Genomic DNA, 22,107 nt, shown 5'->3' with positions numbered 1-22,107 from the left:
TTGAAATGCAATAAATTGATCGAACTGCATTTTCAATTAGTAATCTAGCGATTATGGGTTGGCTTTTCCATTAAAAAATTATTCTTATGGATTTTTTAAAACTTTCTTACTATTTCAACTTGCACAACAAATTACTTAAAATAACACACTGCTTCATTGCATGTAACAACTATTTCATTAATGTAAACCATTTTTAACAATCCCATTTTAAACTTTTACGTATAAAGGGTAGTGAAGTTCATTCCATCTATCACCTCTCCTACCTAATTCCCAACCTCACCTTCACGTGGTGCAACCTGTTCCTAAACAGACGAGGCTCTGGGGACCAAGTCACAGCGGTATAACTGTTCCAACACATATGGAGGAAATGCCATATAAACGCCTGTCCAGAAGACTATTAAGGTAGCAGTCCTACCACTGAACTACTGTGTGACAGGCTTGTAACCTATCCACAGGAACTCTATATTACATTCAATTCTCATAATATTAACAGCTGGAATGCAGAATCTGTTGACGACTATGGCGTGAATAGGACTATGAGTAAAAATAAATGAAAAAAAAAAAAAAAGTATTTTACAATTTGCCACTTGGAATGTTCAAGGCTTATCATACAAGGACGATCAGCTTGATGACATTTTAGCAAAAAAAGGTATCAAAATTGCAGCAATTAGTGAAACAAAAAGAAAACAAAACGGATCGAAAGAAACAAATAACTATGTTCAATTATACAGTGGTGTTAATAGACAAGAAAGAGCAAGAGCTGGGGTTATCTTAATGATTCATAAGTCACTACGCTCCTCTATTGATCATTATAAATTTTGGAATGAAAGATTAATAGAAGTTCGAATTAAATTGAGAAGAGGTTTTATGACAGTAATAGGCACCTATCCACCTGTGGAAGGAGACGAAGATAATAGTGAGTTGTTTTACAATAAATTACAAATCATCATCAATAAAGTTAATAAATCAGACATGTTACTTTTATTAGAGGATTTCAATGTAAGAATTGGTAATAATGAAGTTAGAGGGCACACTGGAAAACACGGCGAAGCACCTTGTAATAATAATGGACAAAGACTACGAGATTTTGTGATTTATAATGATCTAAAAGTAATGAATTCTTTCTTTAAACACAAAAATATACACACATATACATGGCAAGCAAGAGGATCACAATCTATTATTGACTATGTCATCTGTAATCAAAAATTGTTTAGCTTCATTTTAGATGTCAAAGCTTGTAGAGGTCCTGAATTAGAGACAGATGATTATTTAATTGTATCCCCTATTAGAATACCAGCACCATGGCATAAAAGAAATATTAAAAATTCCAAGCAAGAAAGTAATAGGCTTATTTTTAAAGTAGACTTATTGAGAGATGATAGTATTAAATGGCTTTATGAATGTCGCATAAAGGAATATCTTCAAAAAATCAAAATCTCGGATAATATAGAGGAAGAATGGAACAACTTAACAGATATTTTAAAAAAGGCTGCATTTGAAAGTATTGGCGTAAAAAATATTAAGAAGAGAAAAAGAGGCATACTGAAATGGGATGAGGATATCAAGAAGGTGATAAATGATAAGCGAGAAGCATATCTCCGATTTTTACAAACAAAAAAACTTGAAGATGAAATTGATTATAAATGAAAGAGAGCAATTGCAAAACGGGAAACAAGAAAGCGACACAGAGAGAAATGGAATGATTTCGTCTCAAGATTAGAAAGAGATTTAACATTACCAAGACCCAAAACTTTCAAAATTTTAAAGAAAATAAATACGGAGATAAAAGAAAATGTTGTTATAAACCCTATTCCTAACGAATCTCTACTTGATTACTTTAAAAATATATGGTTTCACAAAAACATCTCTCTTACATTAAAGACTTCCAACAACAACACAACAGATATTATTACTTATGATGAACTCATTGAAGTATATAAAAGTTTAAAAAACGGGAAAGCCCCAGGCAAGGATAATTTAAATTTCGAGCTTTTTAAATACGCTGGAGAAGAATTTACCTTTAGATTTTTATATTTCTTAAACAATATATGGGCAGGATCTAAACCCCCAGAAAGTTGGCAAAAAGCCATTGTAGTACCCATTTATAAGAAAGGAAACAAAAAATTATGTGCAAATTACAGGGGTATAAGTCTTCTCAATTCTGGATATAAGATCTATACAGCCATAATCAAAAATAAACTATCACATCTTTACGAAGACAAATTCACTGAAGAACAGAATGGATTCCGAAAAGGAAGATCATGTTGTGACAGCTATTTCACCATGAAGATTTTAATTGAAAAGCACAGAGAATTTAATATTCAAACCCACTTAGCTTTTATTGATTTCATAAAAGCTTTTGATAGAGTTGATAGAAATAAACTTTTAGAGATTTTACGCTATGATAATGTGCCAAACCAAATCATTCTCTCCATTTATAATTTATATCAACAAAATGAAATTGCCATAAGAACTGAACACGGAACTACTAGCTGGACTTCCATCAACCAAGGTGTTAGACAAGGGTGCGGTCTTTCCCCTCTGTTGTTTATTATATATATATATGAACCATATTTTATACATTTGGAGGCAAAGTCATCATGCTGGAATTCAAATTAATCGAAACACAGTTCTCGATACACTAATGTTTACTGACGATCAAGTTATTATCGCTCAAACAGAGGAAGCTTTACAAAGAGCCATTTATAATTTGCAAATAATCGCCTCAGATTTCAATATGGAAATCTCGAAAGAGAAAACGAAAGTCATGGCATTTTCGGAAGAGAACCCAATTCCCAGTAAGATCATGATAAATAATACTTTAATTGAACGTGTTAATTCATATAACTATTTAGGTTATAACCTCTCTTACATCACTGATGAAGATATGTCAAACAAAATATCTAATTTTATAAAAATCACTGGCGTAATTAATACCATCTTCAAATCATCCCATGTTCAGAAACATACAAGGCTAAAGGTATATAAAACACTAGCTCGACCGGTCCTCACTTATGTTAGCGAGGCATGGACAATCAGAAAAGCTGATGAGCAAAGGCTGACGACAGCTGAAATGAGGTTCATGCAACGAACAGCGTGATGCTCTTTGCTGGAACACCATAAAAATGTGGACATATTGCAGGAACTAAAAATGGATCCTATAGTTAATTTTGTTCAACAATATCGACTTCAGTGGAAAAAACATGTCGAAAGGATGGATCGCACAAGATGGCCTAAACAGATTCTTACTTATGTACCAAGAGGAAAGAGGAAATTGGGAAGACCACGCAAGCGCTGGCATGAGACTGTAACAGATCCTGTAGGGTCTAATACGTGAAGGATATGATGATGATGATGATGATGATGATGATGATGATGATGATGATGACGTATAAATAAATTTTGATAAAAGAACCTTCATTTGACTGTCTATTTATTATGAATAAGTTTATGTTCGCCAAAATCCTTCTGATGTTCAAGATTGAAGTGGTGTCTGATATTATAACATTTTACATAAATCTCAACTGAACAATTGAGACATTGAATTTTACCTTTATTCATAATAACAAAACAGTCTTGTCCCATGTTTCTTGGAAATTAAAACGAAACCTACAATTTATTCGTCATATTCAGACTTTACACACCCCTAATCAGAACACTATGGTACCGACGTCAACCTGTGATTACTGTATCAGCTTTTTTTCTCAAAAACAATATGTTACTGGTTGTTCATATAACAATTTTGATAACCAAAACCTAAGTAAAGAATCCATTGGTGATAGTAGATACCATTTCCCATAACAGATCGGAAGTAGAGGTATCTGTGGTCAACTTCCAAATTTCAAATGAAAACATAGGTCATTGAAGGTACCATAGGATACCACTTTTGAAAAGAAACAACTTTTACTCAAACATTTTTTTTTCTAGGTTTTATTGTTTATTCACAAAGCAACAGAAATTGTCTTCTGAAAAATGCTGTATGTTGTTTATGTACTTACTGTACCTGTAGTATGTACAGCTATTATAAACAATGCAGGTTTTGAAACCAAGCCACTTTTCACTGTCTTTTATTTTACATAGCCATAGTGCATTTTGTTCATTCATCCATATCACATCGTCTTCCTTTGGGTTTGCTATTTGGAAAATGCCATTCACAAATGAAGAAACATTTAACATGTTCATGATACTTGGAAGAATGCCATTGGAATTGCAGAGAAGCAGCACATGTTTACACAGAGAAATATCCATTGTGAGCCCATCATTCGTACAATGTTTTCCAGCGTCTTGCAAAGCGTGTGCATATAAACGGCATGGTGCAACCGAAACACAATTAAGGTGAACGTATCAGACGACCTGTGAGGAATGTCCTCACTGCAGTGATAATTATATTCATGACTCCACAAAAAGGAGTGCCCATGAATTACACGTAGTACAATATTTAGAATTCTCGAAGACAAATTTCATCCATACCATATTCATCTCCATCAGGAACTTGGGGAACATGACTTCCAAACTCGTGTTGATTTCTGCAACTTTCTAAACATGGACTATGATTTCGAGCTCAAAATTCTGTTGACTGGTGAGGCAAATTTCAAAAGTAATGGTCAGGTGAATCTCTACAATGTCCATTATTGGTCTCAGGTTAATCCACACTGGCTAAGGGGAAATGGATTATTAGCACGTGTGGAGCCTCAACACCGTGTGGCCTCCTCAGACACTAAGTCATAGGACCATACTTTTTTGAGAATTTGAATGGTAGAATGTACGCACGCTTCCTCTAAAACATTTTGCACCATTTGCTTCATGATGTTCCCCTTGCACTTTGGTTAATAATGTGGCTTCAGCAGGATGGCTGTCCAGTTCACTCTTCACATAGGGCTCAGTGAGTTATTAACTGGTTATTTCCCCTACAGTGGACTGAACGAGGAGGACCAGTAGCTTGGTTGGCCCAATCTCCTGACTTTGCTCCAAATGACATCTTGTGAGAGAGAATTAAAGACATGATCTACAAGGTGCGTCCAACAACTAGAGAAGACATGAAACAAAGAATTAGAGAAGCCTGTGGGTCTCTCACGTCAGGTGTGCTGAAATGCTCAGTGCAATCATGGATGTTAGGAGGAGATCATAGCGTTGTTTAGACAGGCTGGCGGTCATTTTGAACACTTACTATGAAGAGTGTACGTACATAAACAATGTAGTACAGCCTTACTCAGAAGATACCATTTGTGTTGCTTTGTGAGTAAACAATAAAAAGTTTGAGTAAAAGTTGTTTCTTTTTAAAAGTAATTTCCAATAGTGCCTTCAATGAACCATGTTCTCATTTGAAATTTTGAAGTTGACCACAGGTACTCCTACTTCCGTTTGTTACAGTTATAGAAAATGGTACTACCACCAATCGATTCTTTACATAGCTTTTGGTTATCAAAATATTGTTATATGAACAAACAGAATCATATAGTTTTCGAGAAGAAAGGCTGATACAGGTGGTCTGAAACACACAGTATATACACACAGATAGGTAAAATATTTGTGGAGAGAGAAATGAAGTATGGAAAAATCAACAACATTTCAAAATCTACAGTGCCTATAACCCACCTAATAAACCCCTTGATCTAACTTTGTTTGATATACAACCTAAAACTATCATAATTGGTGACTTTAACGCCCACTCCCAACTTTGGGGCTACGATAATGTAAACCAACCTGGAAAAATGATCATGGACCTCCTAAATACTACAACCGCAGAACTTGTCTACAGAAAAGAAGTTCCCCCTACTTTCATTAATTATTCTGGTTCTGGTACAAATCCAGACTTATTACTAGTAACATCAGATATCCATCACGAAACCAAGAAAAAAATAATTGAAGACCCTGGATCTGGCCATAGAGTCATCATTGCTTCTATCCATCTCCACCAAAACCAAAAAAAAGAACCCTACAATAACAAAACAACATGGAACTTTAAGAAAGCGAATTGGAAACTATTTAAACAGAACTCGACAAACACCTCAAGCTCAACACACCACTAATGGAAAATACAAACTCAGATAGATTGAACAAATATTTCTGTGAATCTCTTCTTAAAATTGCAAAAAAGCACATTCCACGAGGCAAACCAAAAAAATACACCCCATTCTGGACAGAAAACCTGAATTTATTGAAACAAGATAGAGATAAAGCAAGAACCAAAGCAGAACATAGCAAAACACCAGAAGATACTCAAGATTGGAGGAAGAAGACTGCCATTCTTAAAAAAGCAATCATAACAGCAAAAAAGAACAGTTTCAATAAATTTATTGAAAATATTAATTACAGAACCGATAGCGCTAAAACATATAAATTTCTGAAGAATATTTCCAATACACAGGAAAATACTAGCCAACCTATTATTCATAATAACAAAACACTAACAGATAGTAGAGATATAGCAAATGCATTTAATAAACACTACTCAAACTCTCACAGATTACATCCCAATATCAAAAAAACTGACAAATTTATCAAAAGAGAATTACATAAAAATAATAAAAACAATATTACTAGTACAAAACCTGAAATATTTCATCAAAATTTTACTTCCAAAGAATTAACAAAATTTAAAAACCAAGAAATCTCCTGGCCCCGACAACATTCATTCTGAATTCTTGAAACATCTGGGGGAAAAAGCCAAGTCTGTACTTTTATCCATTTTCAATTTATCATGGAACACCTCAATTCCTGCAGCTTGGAAAAAAGCAATCATTGTACCAATTCACAAAAAAAGGGAAACCTGCTCATGATGTTAAAGTTATCGACCAATAGCACTATTAAGCATGATAGCAAAAACCATGGAGTCCATGATCTCCAACAGACTAACTTGGTATTTAGAATCCCAAAATCTTTTATCACCAAGACAAGCTGGTTTTCGACAACTACACTCTATCAATGAACAAGTCATATGCCTCGGCCAAGAAATAGAAGACAGTTTTAACAAGAAAGAAGATACCTTGGCAATATTTATTGACTTTCAGTTAGCATATGACTCTGTTTGGAGAAATAAATTATTACTAAAACTCCAGAAATTAGGTATCTCCAGCGATATGTTCAGATGGATATCAGAATTCCTTAGTCAAAGATTCATTGCCACTAAATTCAATAACTCACTTTCTAGTTACAGACAAACATATCGAGGTCTACCTCAGGGCGCTGTCCTCAGCACAACTTTATTCAATATTTATATAAATGACTTACCCTCCCTATTAGAGGAATCAAACATGAAAACAGCACTATTTGCAGATGATATAGTTTTGTGGATTTCCGGATCTTACAGACATAGAGACAAAATTCAAAATTCTGCTCTTAAAGCTCTAAATCAACTACATGAATGGAATACATCAAATTTGATGACACTCAATTTAAGCAAAAGTAACTACCAAATATTTTCACTCGGTAAAAAAGAAAGAGAATTCAATATCCAATACAATGGCCAACACCTTCCTAGGACTTACGAATCCAAATATCTTGGAGTTATTTTCGATAGTAAGTTAACATGGAGCAACCATTTGAAATACTTTTCTGAAAAAGCTCGTAAAAGATTCTCCCTTCTAAAAAGACTAGCAGGAAAGAAATGGGGATGCTCTAGGAATACTTTGAACACTACATACAAAATGTTTATACAGCCAGTGCTGACATACTGCGGAGAAATTTTAATTACTTCACCTTCATAAACGACATAGAATATGTTCAAAACCAAGCTCTCGGACTCATTACTGGTGGAATCAAAACAACTTCAATAGATTCTATGAGATTCCTCACTAATATTAACAGCATCAAAATGACAATAGAAGAAAAAGCACTGATTCAATATGAAAAACTTATCAGATTACCAGGAAACAATTGGCATTCATACAGTCCTCTCTGTAGATTGAAAACTCAAAAAAGTTTCATATCCATTGTTCAAGAATTAAAACAGAAAATCAATATCCCGAATTTAAAAGAAAACTTACAAATTAAACCAAACCCTTTAACTCTATTAAATATAGAATATAATCTAAATTTAACAGAAGAAATACTGAAATCAGAAGTAAACACTGAAATACTGAAACAACTGTCTTTAGAGACAATTAATATTAGGTATCCTCCACAAAACTGGCTTCATTTATACACCGATGGATCCTTGATCTCCAGAGAACAAGGTGCTGGTGCAGGTGTTACGTGCTGTCTCTTCTCACTTTATAGATCTCTTGGGTATGGAACAGCAAGTTTTGATGGTGAAATCATTGCAATAAGTGAAAGTCTCAGGAATCTTCTATGCCACATCAATAAATTTAGGAATGCAGTTATATTGTCAGACAGCAGAAATAACTGAAATGCTCTCTCAATTATTATCACTCAATATAAGAATTGTATTCTAATGGATACCATCCGATTGTGGAATCCTGGGAAACGAGAATGCGGATGCTTTAGCAAAGAAGGGCAGCACTGCTACGTACCGACCTGTTACTAAATCTACGTATTACTCTGCAAAGAGATTTATTAAATCTACATACTTAGACTTCAACAAACAAAATTTGATAACTCAATCCCAAGGGAAAAAAATGGAACTCTCTGCATCAAAATCCACAGTTAATTCCCGATTTACCACGAAAATCGTCTGTAGCTGCATTTAGATTGGCAACAGGCCATGATTGTTTGGCCAAACACCTGCATAGAATTGGAATATATCAGTCCCCTAACTGCCCATTGTGCAACTCAAACCAAGAAATGGATTCGGAACATCTCAAAATCTGTGCTTCAGTGGCTGGTCATGATAATATCTTTGAAAAATATTGGAGTGCAAGAGGTCAAATGAATTTATTGTCAAACGCCTGGCATTGGAAAACAACAACAACAAGTATGTATGTATGTATGTATGTATGTATGTATGTATGTATGTATGTATGTATGTAATGCTCAACCAGATTGATTCAACATCATTTGGTTTCTGGCAGACCAGTACAAAATTCCCATAGAGGATTTAAAATGTAAAGTTTTTTTACAAACATTTCAAACAGAAAACAGAAAGTTGAAATTAATACAACTATGAAATCTGCATCGACATGGGGAACTATTAATAATGGAATTCCTCAAGGATCAATATGAGTTTTGGAATAATATTCTGGGCAAATTCCACAGATAGTAACAATATTTTTCTATTACAAAAAAGAGTAATTAGAATAATAGTAGGTGCCAAATCTAGGGAATCGTGTAGGGCTATTTTAAAAAAACTACAAATAATGCCCATGGCTTGTCAGTATATCTTTTCATTAATAATCTTCCTCGTATGCAATCGTGAAAACTCTGTAACTAATTCAACAGTTCATAGCATAAATACACGTCAAAAAAATGACTTTCATACTCCATCAGCAAGTCTATCGTGCTATCAAAAAGGAGTGCGTTATATGGCAGTAAAAATTTTTAATAGCCTCCCTATCGATATAAAAAATGAAATTCAAAACATAAAATTATTTAAGGCCAAATTAAAGAAGTACCTAATTTCTCACGCCTTCTATTCTGTAGGTGAATTCATGACATTCAATAACACTTCATGAAATTGATACTAAAACTTTGTGTCGTACTAGTAGACTATATTGTAAATCTCGTCTATATATATTTCATCTAGACTTTGACTATACATTAAGATTTTATAATAGTATTAAGTTTTTTGACTTGTTCCATATTCTAGCTGTAAGCATGTATGAATACCATGGAATGTTAATAAATACAATACAATACAATGTTCCCAATTCATAATAGAATTTTCCTCATTACAAATGACACACTGAGGTGATGGTAAAATACCCAGTTTATATAAATATTCTGCCAGGCAGTTGTCAACAAGACCAGCCCATTTCTTGCCATCATTCTTTATTTGAAGATCTGAGAGAAACTCATTCCTAAATGAGCGGTTAACTAATCATTTCAAGTTGTGATACAAAAGTTGGGAGGTCGTCCATAACAATATTTCAGTCCCTTTTTGTTTCTGTATTGTTGTAGTTGTAGTTGGGGTTTGTTATGTGCTCTGCATAGGTCACATTGTAACTAATCAATTAAGGCAAAAATACATAGTTTAATATCAACACAGTAAAGTAGTCCTTTATTTAAAAAAGAACTTAACAGTTCTTCAGTAATATATAAACATTAAAAGAGCGGACAATAGAAAAGAATGGAGAATGCTGGTCTTGCAGTGAAAGACCTGCCCTTGGGCAGAACACTATGAATGAATGAAAAGAGTAATACCTAATCAAGAATAAAAATTCTGGCATTGGCATATTACACAAGAAATAGGATTTTTCGCATCACCACCCATCGTAATAACTTAATCATAGTTGTTGTGTGTTCACTATGTTGTTCTTGTACAAGTAACAGCCCCTCTTCAATGTTTTACACAGCAGGCTGAGTTTGTGTTCTGTAATATCTGCCACGGTGTGTGCGATGAAATCCAACTCATCAATTGTCGTAGGTTTCCTCAAGAACACTCTTTCCTTCAGATAGGCAAAAAATCAATAATCTTCTGGTTTCATATCTACTGATAACAGTATTACCAGAACAATCATGAAACAAATAAATCATACATGGGCAGAATTTTCAGTTGCGTGAGGCACAATATTACACAATACTTTGTTTACTAGGAGGGCAGAGTAGGAAGGAAGATTCAAACTGTGACCAGCGTCCACTTATCTTTTTTTTTCAGTAGGTTATTTTCGATGCTTTATCATCCATCATCTTAGGTTATTTATCGTCTGAATGAGGTGAAGGTGATAATGCCAGTGAAATGAGTCCGGGTCCAGCACCAAAAGTTACCCAGCACTTGCCCATATTGGGTTGAGGGGAAACCCCGGGAAAAACCTCAACCAGATAACTTGCCTGGGCCACCTGGTTTCGCGGCCAGACGCACTAACTATTACTCCACAGGTGTGGACTCGTCCGCTTATCTTAATTGCTAGGATGATCAGTGGCGGATTGTTAGTAACCATTAACAAAGCATGCTATACACAGGAAAAGACTTAAAAATGTTATAATTGAATCAGTCAGTGGAATAAGGTCTGAAGTCCAGAGAAGTAAATATTTCAGGAGACGAAAAAAACATCACATCTCCTAAATCATTACACCAACACTAACAAAAATTTGCATAGTTGCAGGTCATAATGCACCACTCTAACTGATAATGAACACTCACGTCTGAATTTAATAGTGTGGGTAATAAATAGGATGATAAGTGATGAACTTCGGTCTTTATTACATTGTTTTACTACACAAGTGTAAAAGACATGCGCAATAATCTGAAATAGTGAATTTTATTCATTGAGTAAGTTGTATTTTTAGAATACACAAATCACTTAAGCTAATTGACTAGAAAAAACAGGATATGACACCAATATGATTAATAATAATACAGTGGCGGCTCGTGAATTATTAAATTCGGGGTTCACAATAGTATATGGATAACAAAGGAGACTATTGATTAAATGTTGTCCTTTTCTTATGTGTCTTTAATTGCCAATAATATAAGACAAATATTTTTAAATAGGTACTGGAAGAGAAATTCATTTTGACAAGGTCTGAAACTAAATTTAAACAGTAAGCTTAATTAATATGAAGATTAAAATTCAAGTTCATATCTAAAATTTTCAAAGTAAAAGCTACTATTTGTTTCTACAATAAACATTTCCTTTTACTAAAACAATTTGATAGTTTGTACTTAAAAAAAAATAAAGTGTATTATCTTAAAAGTACCCATTAGGAATATGCATCTTTCAGTTTTTATGTCACGGCTGGACTTCGATTTTTCTTGTATCCTTTATACAAGTATAAGCTAAATATAAACAAAAGATCTGATACACAATGATACTGTATGTTAAATATGACACAAAATTAGAAAATATCTAAATATTTCACACATAATAAGACATCCTGAAGATCGGATATAAAATAAAACAATATTTGTACATTTGACACAAAAATAAGATAGAACAACATCTAAATATTTTACACACAGTAGGAAAATATATAAAGATCTGACAAACAATAAACACAAATATCTAAAGATCTAACACGCTGTAGGGTAATATAACACATACGTATGAAGCTTCGACATAAAATAAGACACGTAGGCCTAATGATCAGTTACAAAATAAGATAGGCCTAATATTTATAGATTTGACACAAAATATTTTTATAGTAGGAACATATCTCAAAGTTTTACACACAATAACACAAATACTGTATATTTCTGCAGATAAGACGACAACTGAATTATAAAAATATCCGAAAGACGAGGGTAGTCTCATCTGGCAGATACAAAAAGGAGGAGATCTTAAAATTCTACACTAAAACCATTACAAAATACAACAAATCACTTACTTGTATATTTAAAATCCTGCGAAATCATAATTTTCGTCGTCAAAGGCAAAGAACTGGTCAAGCACGTCCTCACTTTCAGTGTTAACAGCGTCGTCATATGGTCCCATTCTGAAAGTGGTGACTCAGTTCTACTTCATCAGTATTCCATAACAAATCATCCTCTGGACATCCATAGCGTTAGAAATTCCGCACTTATTTCTTAAAGGATTTTATCACTGTTTCCACTTCCACTTTTTTCCCTGATTTCAGCGCGAACTCATAAGTGACGCAGTACACATGTTCATAGTTTGGGGTTCATCTTGAAGAACAAATATAAGCTACAGTAAAACCATAATACTGTGCTCGAAATTTATACTTCGTCTTATCTGTGGAAATATACGCCTTCTAAAAATTTAACACATGATAGAAAAACATCTAAAGCTTTACATACAATAGGACAATATATACAAGCATAAAAAGATTTAAGACAATACTGGGTGTTCAGTTCAAAATGTGTCTTGGCTCGCTGTATGCCTTCATGTGGCTAGCTGATGAGCCTAGAGAATTCAATCTTCCTACACTTCCGCAGCTCAGGTGTATAATCTAGGAGGCAGAGAAGATGGCTAGCAAGTACAGCGTTCATTCTGAAGAATACGTGCCGATACGTACGGTAACGCCAGTAGTGGCAGGAATGTGAACTGTTTGGAAATACGTACTGTCGGGATATGGGGAGAGGGTTAAGACGATTACTTACGTATTTGTTTACATTAACTTCGACGGTCAACATGGACACGGAGCATTTGATTTGTGTTGTGGAATGTTACCGTATGCAACCGATGATAACAAATACCCTGCGTACGACTTGCCGGCGCAAAACACAGTTTGAAAGAGGTTATGGTAGCACACAGACAGTACAGACCGCCATCTGTTGCTACGACGTTCAAGTTATACCGTACACGTTCTCAAGTTCAGATTGAAGAACGCCTTAAATAATAGGCAACTTCTCTAACATTTAAGCTGAAACTCGCTTCAAATCGGTGACCCAACAACAGTGACGTCATGACACACTTTGAAATGAACACCCAGTATTTAAGAATTTGGCACAGTAAAACAATGTTCATGTACAGTTTTGGTATAGAAAGTCGATCCTTCTTTCTTTTTTCGAAGCAAACAAATCAATCACAGTTTCATTAAAATTAGCAATGTTGCTAATCATGCTTTTTTTCAATAGAAAGCATTGCTAATGCACTTAACTTTCCTTCGGTCATGGTACTTCTTAGAAAGGTCTTTATCATTTTTAAGGTTGAGAAGCATCTCTCGGCCTCAGAAGTTGTCATAGAAATTGTAATAACAATGAGCAATAGCTTGTAAGTCTCTGAAAATGTATATTGTAAGTTATTTTCTATGAGAAATTGCAAAAGACTGACAGCGCCACTCATATTCCTAAAATCCGATCTTCTGTAGATAATCTGCAATTCTGTTTTAAGGCGATCCTTTTCCAGAAGTTCATAAACATCTATTATTTCTTCAATTAGTTCATAAGGGAAGTGTTTCTCATATTGTTGAAATTTTTTGGCATCAAAGAGACACAAGGCAGAAAAGTGAGCAGTAAAAGAAAATCTTCTTTTTGCTTGATTTGCATTGTTGTCGCAGACTTCCTTAGCTGCCACAGTCTTATTAATGTAAGTAGACCTATTTTCTTCTTTTTTTTTTTTTTTGTTGGCACCTCCACATTCTCAACTTCCATGCTTACTGCCTCCATTCCCTCTCTTTCCTTCTGCATTGCAACAACATAAACTGGCACAGATACGTAGATGACATACTAAAACTATACAAAGGAAACAAAAGACAGATTGAAAACCTACACAAACACATAAAAAAAAAATACACCCGAAACTACACTACACTAATGTAAGTAGACCTATTTTCTTCTTTTTTTTTTTGTTGGCACCTCCACATTCTCAACTTCCATGCTTACTGCCTCCATTCCCTCTCTTTCCTTCTGCATTGCAACAGCATAAACTGGCACAGATACGCAGACGACATACTAAAACTATACAAAGGAAACAAAAGACAGATTGAAAACCTACACAAACACATAAAAAAAAAATACACCCGAAACTACACTATACACTAGAAACAGAGAACAACAAATCCATAAATTTCTGAGACATCGCAATAACAAATACAGACAACAAACACAAGTTCAAAATATACAGGAAACCCACTACCATGGTAACACATACACAACACCTCCAATCATCCCACACAATACAAACACACAGCATTCCGATCCATGATACACAGACTCATCAACATTCCTATGAACTAGCAGGACTATAAGTAAGAAATACACACTATCAAATACGTGGCATAGGAAAATGGATACAACCCCAACATAATAGACAACATCATAAGAAAGACTAAATGCAAACAACACTAACATATGAAAACATGAACACATACAAAACTGCATCATCATTCAAGGAACTAGAATACAACATAGATCTATGGCGAATCCTCGGCCTCATCTCGCCAAATATCATCTCGCTATCACCAATCTCATCGACGCTAAATAACCTAGTAGTTGATACAGCGTCGTTAAATAACCAACTAAAATAAAAAATAAAATACAACATAGAACACAGAACACACTACAAAAACATCTTAACACACAGACAAGACATCACAAATAAATACAACTTAACAAGAGTTTACAAACTATCATGCAACAGCAGTAACGACTTCTACATTGGACAGACTGGAAGATCATTTCAAACACGTTACAAAGAACATATCACAGCCTTACCAAACTACACAACAATTCAATCTACGCAGAACACAACACAAACTCCAACCACAGCTACAGCAACATAGACAAAGACATGAAAATACTACACATCTAGCCAGAAACTTGACGTCCACACCTGTGGAGTAACGGTCAGCGCGTCTGGCCGTGAAACTAGGTCGTCCGGGTTCGAATCCCGGTCGGGGCAAGTTACCTAGTTGAGTTTTTTCAGGGGTTTTCCCTCAACTCAATACGAGTAAATACTGGGTAACTTTCGGTGCTGGACCCCGGACTCATTTCACCGGCATTATCACCTTCATTTAATTCAGATGCTAAATAACCTAGATGTTGATACAGCGTCGTAAAATAACCCAATAAAAAAAAAGAAACTTGACACCCTAACAATATGAAATTTATAAGCATACAAAAACAGACCCACACAACATCCTGAACACTCAACTCAATTTCAAAACACACACAATCACGAACACATTCCACCACAACAGGAAACCAGAAGATAGCGCAGGATTTCCACTAGACTTTGGACAATGAAGCACAAGACTTCGAAACTAGTCAAGCAAGGTAAATCCTAAAGATTAACACAGTAAGGAAGTCGGAAATTTAATCATAATTAATAAGACATGTGAAACCAGTTTTAATGTATGGCAGTGAAGTTCTTATATCAATACAACTTAACGAAACAGAACCAAGCTAAGAGGATAATTACATGTAGTGTTAAATCTGCCCCCACGCAAATAAGTACTGACAATATACGTACAATAAGGTTAAAAAAGAATGGGCTGATGACACATGTCTGAGTTCCAGGAACAGAACAGTGCGCATGGCGTCGCCTTGAAGCTCCAGTTCATGTAAGTGTGCTGCATTTTGTTCTAAAACAACTGAAGAGTGAAATGGCAATAAAATTGATAAATACTAAATCTATCAAAATGGGGTACAAAATTTACCAAAACGAAGATGAATGAGAAAGCTACGTAATACGCCAGATTAAAGTATGAGCCATTGTAGCATAGGTGGCTTAAACATGGGTCTAAACGAGATAGCATTGGTTGTAGGAGGTTCGAATCTCGGTTAGTCTTAGTGTTTTACATTACAAAATTACCATGTCGATTGAATATTTAGTACATTGCACAACCCGTTCCCTGGGCAACACTACTGTCTTAATAAAACTGTCTGCATTTATATCTCATTTATAGCTTTTAAAAATATGTTTAACTACAACATTAAAACATGTTACCATTGTAAACATTAATTTTGTTCTATTTCTTTTAATAATGGCTATACTCAAGTGATACTGTTTACCATTCTTCAGTTTAGCTTTGTTTTGTTTACCTATATTCTTCACAGGGAGTGTTGACAACATTTGAAAGCAAATTTTCATAAATAATAAAACAATATTTGAAATAATAATAAAAAGTAGAGTGATATGTTATAATAATATATAACATATTGAATGATCGTCCACCTCTGCTTCAGCATGTGGACGTGAGGCCAGCAGACGGCTGGTCGGTCTTGGCCCTTCATGGGCTATAGTGCAATGGATTTACTTTACTTAATATATAACATATTATATTGATATTTCATATTCTTCATCAGTTATATGTCAGCCGATACCTGCAGCCGTTTAGGTTCTTGAAGCCCCTTTTTGGGCAGACATGATATTGCAAACATTAATTGGGGCCTACATATCGAATTAAACCATAAAATTTTGCATGGGGACTAGAGAAGGATAGTTCGTCTTTTTATTTAGATACATATTAAAATTATTTTACTTTAATATGTGTTTTGAATATTAACTCCAGAAATAAATTGTATTTTCGTCCAAAAACACCCGTGACACGAAGTTTTTACAACTCTCATAATGTTGGATCATTCACGTCTTACAAATGTGTTATGACAAGAGAAGAGAATTCTATTACAATGAGACAATCTTCACTCAGCGATTATGTGGCTTGGTCTGCGACATTTCTCAACAAACAAGTAGAAATAATATCATTATCAACATCGTCATATTTTACGACACGGATTAAGTAAAATTATTTCAGTTTCAAAGTGGTTTAATATTTGTCTGATCAGCGTTTTCTTGGACGCCCTATGTTTCTCCTTTCAACTGGTTTGTAATAAAGCAGTTTACTTTATATACTTTATATGGTACTCCAGGATTCTATTCATTCTACGTGTTGTCTCCATTTATTATTGTAATCTTCTGTTTATTGAGATATAATTATAATTTCCCTATGTAGCATGGCTGTACTTATATAATTAATATCACATAAAATTATTAATTTCTGCAAAGTATAAGAGTCTGGGAAATTATTATTATTATTATTATTATTATTATTGTTATTATCGCAATTATCACGGTTGTCATTATCATCGTTATCATTATTACTATTATTATTATTATTATTATTATTATTATTATTATTATTATTATTATTATTACTATTACTATTATTATTAAGGTGATATGGTGAACACATGAAACTGACTATAAATGTATGTATGTATATATTTGTATGTATATATTTGTCTTGTCTTTAAGCAATATACCTTTCGGTGAGGCGGCACTTCACAATATTAGCATACAGTGCCGTCTCACCGTTTTACACGCCTCTCGTACAAGTCAATTAGGACATTACTTTGTTTAAATTTCTTATTGCAATTCTTCCACTAGTCTTTTTTTGTCTGTCATCAATTCATCCCCTACTTTACTCCTAATCATCATTATACCAAAAATACTGTAACCCCCTCCTGTATGACACATTTCCCCTCACTCTACATCTCTAATTATTTGCACTTTTCACTACTCACTTTTCCACATTGCTACTTTTTAGATCTTAGTTTTCTTTTCTCACGATTTATTTCCCCTTCACACCATTTCCTTAAGTCATACTGTTTTTTCACCTTCTTTTCCCCTCTCCCTTCATCACTGCTCCCTGAACTATCTCCTACTTGCATTACTCTGCTTCTCGTCAGCCTCGATTTAGATCTTAGTTCCTTCACCCGCTTCGGAATTGCTCCCATCTGATGTCCACTATTTCCATTCGCTTGCATTGAGGTCTTGTTCTGCTCAGCTTGTTGAATGCCAGTTTGCGTCACTTCTGTTTCATCAGTTGACATCACTGCCTGCTTTCCGGAGATCGTCACTGAGTTTGATACGTTTGCATTTTTCTCGTGTACACTCACAATACTTGTGTCACTAACCTCGCCTTTAGCTACGATATTCTTGATTTTTTCTTTCAAAATTTTTCTGTTCCTTTCCTTTTCTTCTGAGCCTACAATCGGTTCCTTTAATGTTACTAAGCACTCCTCTACACTAAAAACCAAATTGTTTATCTTAATTTTGTCCTTGATGAGTTTCGCGAATTGTCCATTATTACGTGCTGCTTTAAGAAAAGGGATTAGAACTCTTCTTCTACTTCTCACTTCGTAGCTCCAGTCGTCATCTATTCTGATCGTTGTGTTCCCTAGCATTCTTCTATTCTTCATAATCCTCTCCTTCGTAACCACACTCTTAAATTTTACTAATATTGGCCTAGCTTGTTCTGAATGTTGTACTTGCTTTTTTCCCATTCTAAATGCTTCCTGTAATTGTCCATCGCTCACGTCCATACCAAAACACTCCCAACACACTCCTAATATCTTCTCATATGTATCGATACTCTGTTCTCTATCTTTTTCTTCCATACCGAAAAATAACAAGTTTTTTCTCCTCTTTTCCTCTTCAAATTGATCCCATTTGCTTTTCAGAATTTCGTTTTCCAGTTGAATTTCTTCCATCTTCTTCCTTAGCTCTGCCATGCTCTCCTTCATTACCATTAGGTCTTGTTTCACTGTACTGTCCTCCATTTCACTATTACGCACACTTATTCACCAGTTTACACAGGTCAACGCCTCTACTACACGTTACTATCTCCTGACTTGCACAAAGCAAACCGACTTCCTCTGCAACTTGCTTAAGACTCCATGAAACTGACTATAAATGTTGTTTACTCATATTTGATGTGCTTCTGATTTTCAAAAAAGCAAATAAACTATTAATTTTGTACACAGGCTAGGTCGTGCCTAATAATAGCCCACAATGATACTTGCATAACTAAGTTTATTAACAAATTCCACTAACATTTGTCATTAAAAATATAAAATAATACAATACGAGAAAATCAACTCTACCAGGAAGCGAACTTACACCTCTGGTTTCGAAATCAGAAACATTATCCCAATGCCACACCACCTCGTTGCAAGTGCTGCATTGCAGATGGGTCGCTGTCAAAGACTCAACCGGAACAAACAACACAGCATTGCCTTCGAACAAAATGAGTTTGCTTGTGTGAGCCTGACTTAAAAACGTTACATTTAAACTGCCAATTGTACCTATTAAATACGAACTTGAGAAACGAAGTCTTATTTTGTTTGAGAAATTAAAACGAATTCCAAAGAATGCTTACTAGGAGGAACTACAAAAATTCTGAAGGAAACTCAAAACACAATCTGGCTTCTTCCAGAATATTTAAAAATTACGAAGTAAATACAATGTACAAACAACGGAAAATATAGAAAAACTTCTATTCCCAGAAATTAAATGTGAAAATGAACTGATACAATACATCACTGCAAAACATGACATTGACCAATCAGTATTAAAATCATTAGCTATTGAAACCATATGTACAAGATATCCAAAATCTGAATGGCTTCATATTTGTACAGATGGATCTCTGCTTGACAAACACAGTAACGCTGGAGCAGGAATCTAAGTGACTTTTTTAGCTTTTACGTATCTCTTGGAACAATGTCCACTCATTATGATGGTGAATTAGAAGCAATCAATAGAGCCCTGAAACAGCTTTCCATCACATACATAAATTTAACAAAGCAGTTATACTTAGTGATTGTAAATCTGGACTCCAAGCACGAACATCGAGTCCTCCAGAAAACAGACTAGTAAGAGAAATTCTTTCTGCTCTTAAAATGTTACAACGGCTTCGTAAAGAGGTAGTTTTTCAATCAATACCCTCACACTGTGGAACAGTAGCTAATGAGAAGGCTGACTTCCTAGCCAAAAAAGGAACAAACATGAGACAAACTCGAAATAATATGAGTACAATCTCCTTTCATACCTCAAAAGTCAGGATCAAACACACAGTCCAGTCCTTATCTCCTTTCATACCTCAAAAGTCAGGATCAAACACACAGTCCAGTCCTTTTGTAAACAGGAATCCCTGAAGAAAAGTGATGCAAACCTTGGAATATTCTGCTAGACAGTAATAACATCCCAGATTTGCCACGATAAAAAGGGCTATAGTTATATTTCGCTTAATCACCTCTCATTTGCATTGGATTAATATTTACCAGCATCCACAGTGCACACTGCACCCTCTGTAGAAATCAAAACTCCATCATGGAATAAACAACATTTGCTACAATGCCCAGCAATAAAGAAAATAAATGCTGATTTATCACCACAGCCCACCATATATTATTGGGAGAATCAGAGAAATCCAAGATCCTTAGCATTGGTTAACAACAATAACAGTATTCAGTATTCATATTGTAAATTTGTGTACGTTACACTGTTTAATATGAAAGCTGGAATAATCTTACTCTTGTGCATTCCAGAAAAAGCACAGTTAAAGTTACGGCACTTTTCATTTCCAGGTATGATCCATTAAAGTTACACGAAAATGCTAAGCAGACAGAACAGGCACTACAAAGAGTGAACAGCCCATCTCAACAATATCGTAATAAAAATACGCTCATTCTCATATGCACTGAGTACTTATTCTTCTCAAAATTCTTTCTTGGAGCGAGTCTTGTTGGGAGTCCACCTGTATGTAGCCAACAATTTCGCACGACTGTCCACAAGTAGCATACGAGTATATACAGGGGCTCTTGTTTACTGCACATGCGCAGTGTGCTGTAAGCAAAACTTATACAATAAGAGAGCTCCAAATTTGTTTTCCGTATCTGTACATACTCGTAGATCTGTGGTTGACACTTTTGTACGTGGTTTGTAACACCTGGGGCTATTCCACAAAGATATGGTGTTGTAAATTACAAATTACTGATGAAAGATGTTGTAAAGTATGGAGTTGTATCTTTCTGTTCCACGAAAGAATTAAAGTGTATTGTACATTACCAATGAACCGCTACTAATGAGTCATATCAATAAACATACTATGTCATAACATGAAGCAACTGGTTATCTTCGTATTTCATTAATCGAATTCAGTTATGTTTGCCTCTTTAATTGTAATGTATTTTAAGGTTGGTTATAGAGCAAAGATTCGTAGATTCTATGAATTTCGTAACACTGCAATGTTATTTATTTTAGTTTACTTCTTTAATAATGAAAAATTTACTTCCTTATTATCATCATGTTCTTCTGTGATCCACACATAATGCTCCTTGATAGTTCGATAGTTTCCCATATTAGCACTGTACTAGGGACAGAAGAAATAGGCGGGAATGGCGAACCCCTCATTCACTACCCCGACTCTATACCCCTCAGAACCTGCTGGGTGTATGGTCCTGTGCCAAATAACTTACTCCTCCATTCACACTTTTTGCATTATAGGAAAACTTAAAAGAACAAATGAAATAATAACGTGATTTCTAGTAATTGCAAATACCTGATTTACTGAATATTGTTGTTTTGTTTAGTCAACTGTCCAAACACAGGTCTCAAACTCATAAGTGACAACAATGAGGCATCACTAATGAGGTAACTAAGCCAGGAGATAATGGGTTATGGTGGCCAGTTCCTCCTTTGCATACATTGCTGAATAGTAACATATTACACTAATCAGACTTTAGATTATATTATCATTTATAATATTTTGCAAGTTAGCCATTTCACAAATGTAATAATTATCATCATGTAAAGGTGCGTACACACTTAGCGAACGAACAACGAACGAATGATGAAGCAAAAC

General features: G+C 34.7%; 1 protein-coding gene across 5 annotated transcripts in view; it reads right to left on the bottom strand.

Moving 5' to 3' along the window:
- Window positions 1-22,107, bottom strand: part of LOC138693796 (vacuolar protein sorting-associated protein 52 homolog) — a 58,358-nt gene that overhangs the window by 31,682 nt on the left and 4,569 nt on the right. For 2 of the 5 annotated variants that reach the window (XR_011330454.1, XR_011330455.1), the window contains exon 1: window positions 12,385-22,100. The exons of 2 other annotated variants lie outside the window; for them this stretch is intronic. The gene's annotated coding sequence lies outside the window, so the exon portion shown is untranslated. Of the gene's footprint in view, window positions 1-11,089; window positions 22,101-22,107 lie in introns of those variants that run through there. One more of the 5 variants, XR_011330456.1, reaches the window with a different exon arrangement.

The sequence above is a fragment of the Periplaneta americana genome, unplaced genomic scaffold (assembly GCF_040183065.1).
Source record: "Periplaneta americana isolate PAMFEO1 unplaced genomic scaffold, P.americana_PAMFEO1_priV1 scaffold_21, whole genome shotgun sequence".
In the NCBI taxonomy this organism is placed as follows: domain Eukaryota; kingdom Metazoa; phylum Arthropoda; class Insecta; order Blattodea; family Blattidae; genus Periplaneta; species Periplaneta americana.
Note: the sequence above shows the minus strand (reverse complement) of the source record. Positions and strands in the feature narration are given on the sequence as shown.